Here is a 3258-nt window from a genome sequence, read left to right as displayed (position 1 = left end):
CAGGAGGGCCTGGCGGGAGATGATCCATGGGGTCGCGAACTTTCGGACTCGACTGTGCGACTGAACAACAACAACAACGCTAGATAGAAAACAAGTACAATTAAGATGTTTAAATAACATTTAGAGTTCAAACAATGGAAGTATACAATTCAACAGAGACTAAATAGCCTGATATGTATGGCTCCTAGGGTTACATCTCAGAAACAAACCACCTCCGGGATTGTAACTTAGAACGTATGTGGTTTTATGATGCATCAATCCCTTCAATAAGACGGTTTTTCCAGACAATACAAGAAGCTAATCTATTCATTAGGTAATGACACCCTATTTGTCACCTGTTTTCAAATTCCTGTTTGTCACATATTTACAATTTCTATGAGTAGGTGTCCTCTTCAGAACTATATGCCGATACTTTACAAATATAACGTGTAAAGTCCATAGACTTTAGCAAATGCCTCTCTGGCGTTTTCTTTTACTTTTTATTAAGTGAATTAACCTTCTGGTATATCATCCAAGATTGTTTTGAATTCCTGAAGATTACAGCTGACAACAATTAAGAAGGTCCTGTTTTCCCTTTTTGTTTAGAGTCTTAGAAGATACAGAATTTGGAGAAAATTTTATAAAATAAGAAAAATTGATTTACACACCACAAATAGCAGAAATAATTATTAAGGGAGACTTGACTAAACCGTGTGAGATACAAAAAGGAACAAGACAAGGTCTAGGATTGCCAGGTCCTCCCAGTCACTGACGAGGGATAGGGGGTATGGTTGCCAGATCCAAGCTAGCAAACTCCTGGAGATTTGGGGGTGGAGCCTGGGGAGGACAGAGACCTCCCTGGGGTACATTGCCACAGAGTCCACCTTCCAAAGCATCCATTTTCTCCAGGGGAACTGATCTCTGTAGTCTGGAGATGAGGTGTAATTCCAGGGGATCCCCAGGCCTTACCTGGAGGCTAACATCCCTAAATTGCCCATTGTCACCTCTTCTGTTTATTTTGGTACTTGAAATATTGAAAAGAGATGTAAAAAATCCTGATCCTCCTTCCATTGCTCAATGGAGAAATAAATGTTGGGACCACTTTGTGATGGACAAAAGTAGCATATAAATACGAGTCCCACACACAAGGGTATGCGGGGTCCCATTCCAGATTAATTCAAAAATGGTGTCCTCTCATAACATATTTCACAGAAAATGATGTATTACCAGCACATACTGACTATGCAGAATGGCTACATCTATGAGAATTTTTATGGTCTGAGCACTCTCACAAAATACTATTGAGGTCCTTCTAAAATATATCTAGATTTATTATACGTTACTAGTATAGCAATCTTAGAATAATTGGAAAATCACAAGAAAGTGACAAGGATATGGTCATACGAAGATCCTGCTGACAAGTTAACAGACGGCATTGTGATATATGTATCTGCACTCACAGTTTGTATTAATGTTTATACAGTAATGTTAAGACATAATGGGTTTATTTATGTATACTTGAATTATCTTTTAATAAAATTACAGAGCAAACTAAAAAAGAGAGAGAGATGTAAAACAAGATGAAAGAATTCCAGGTGTAAAGATTAAAGGACAATCTTATAAATTATAACAGCCTTCGTGGATGACCTGCTTTTGGTCTTGGAATATCCTTTAAAGGGAATTGAATCTTTAATGACCCAATGGAACGAATTTGGTACAGTAGGTTAATAAACAGAAGACTAAGATGTTAACAAAAAATAAAAATACAAGATCAAATAAATTTGATAAATAAAACAGGTTTTAAAATTGAAAAGGTAAAATATTTGGGTATCACCTTGACGAATACGAATGGCATGTTACTTCAAAATAACTGTTTAAAAACTCGGAATTAAATTTACAAAACATATGCTGGGATGGGACAAAGTTCAATTGTCATTTTTGGGAGAATATCTGTGATTAAGGTGAATGTTTTACCTAGATTATTATATTTGTTTCAGACAATTCCAGTTTTGATAATGGATGTACCATTTAAACTATGGCAAAAAGATATACCCAGATTTATATTGCAAAGGGGAGAAAACCACGTGTTAAATATAAGATCTGAAACTGTATTTTGCTGCTTGTTGTTTAGTGTGGATGAAGGAATGGAGTTTGCTAAAAAAATAAAAGATTATTAGAGTTAGAAGGACATAACTTGAGATTTGGATGGCACAGATTTAAAGCAAAAGATATTATGATTTTGAACAATCCAAATCTGAAATTGAAACAGAACTATGTAGAAATCACTAACATGTTACTGCTTAAATGTATAGATTCTTGTTGAAATTTGAGACAGGAAAGAATGTATGAAAAAATGGGCCAAAAATTTTGGATATGACGTATAAATGGAACAATGGGGGGGGGAATGGGACAGCCCAAGGTTGCATAAAGAAAGCAGGATCAGGAGTTGTGGTCTATGGCAGCGCGCCAAGCAGACTCACCTCCCGGACATCCCGGGAGGTGAAAGCTGTGCACTAGCAGAAAGGAGGGGGGGCGAGAAATCGCTACCTCCCACGGAGCCTGGCTGAAAGGCTCCTAGCCAGGGGACTTTTGAGAGATCGCCTCTTCGCCAGCGCAATGCTGGGGAATCAAGGCGCTTCTCCGTCCCGAGGGTCCTCCTGCTGAGTGTCTGAATGGAAGAAGCGACGCTGACCAGGGCAAGCGCTGGAGATCGAGCGGTTTAAACGGAGGCTAAACGAGGTCATATGACCGAAGATGAACTGTGACTCGGATTAAGGCATATTTGCAATTCAAAAAGAAAGCTCCCTACCCCACAGACTAGAAAGTAAAGCGAGCGGGGGAGGGGCCCCTCCCATGCGCATAAACTTAAAAGTGAGACCAGGGGGGGAGCAGAAACAAAAGCGACGAAACCTGTTGGGAAAGTCTTACCAAGGCGTGTATGAGCGTTTGAGCACATATTCAGAGACTGCTAATCTTTGCGAAAATAAACTACACATAGAGATGGCGGGGAAGAGGATGGAGAAGGAGAAACTTTTAAAAGCGAAAGTAGCTGAGAGTCCACGACTGGCCTCTGCTGGACCAGATGACTAATCTCAAGGAACAGCTGTCAACAACGAACCAATGTATCACTACTCAGCAAACACAATTGAATGAGACTCTTAAAATTACAGAACAAACAGCTGAGAAAGTGAAAGAAGTTGACACCACTGTTCAAAAGGTGAAGAAAAAGATACAAAAATTGGAAAAGAAGCAAATTTCAACAGAAGAACAGCTTTTACA

Source organism: Gekko japonicus, unplaced genomic scaffold (genome assembly GCF_001447785.1).
Source record: "Gekko japonicus isolate JY-2015 unplaced genomic scaffold, Gekko_japonicus_V1.1 scaffold835, whole genome shotgun sequence".
In the NCBI taxonomy this organism is placed as follows: domain Eukaryota; kingdom Metazoa; phylum Chordata; class Lepidosauria; order Squamata; family Gekkonidae; genus Gekko; species Gekko japonicus.
The sequence above is the reverse complement of the archived record's forward strand: the minus strand, read 5'-3'. Positions refer to the sequence as shown.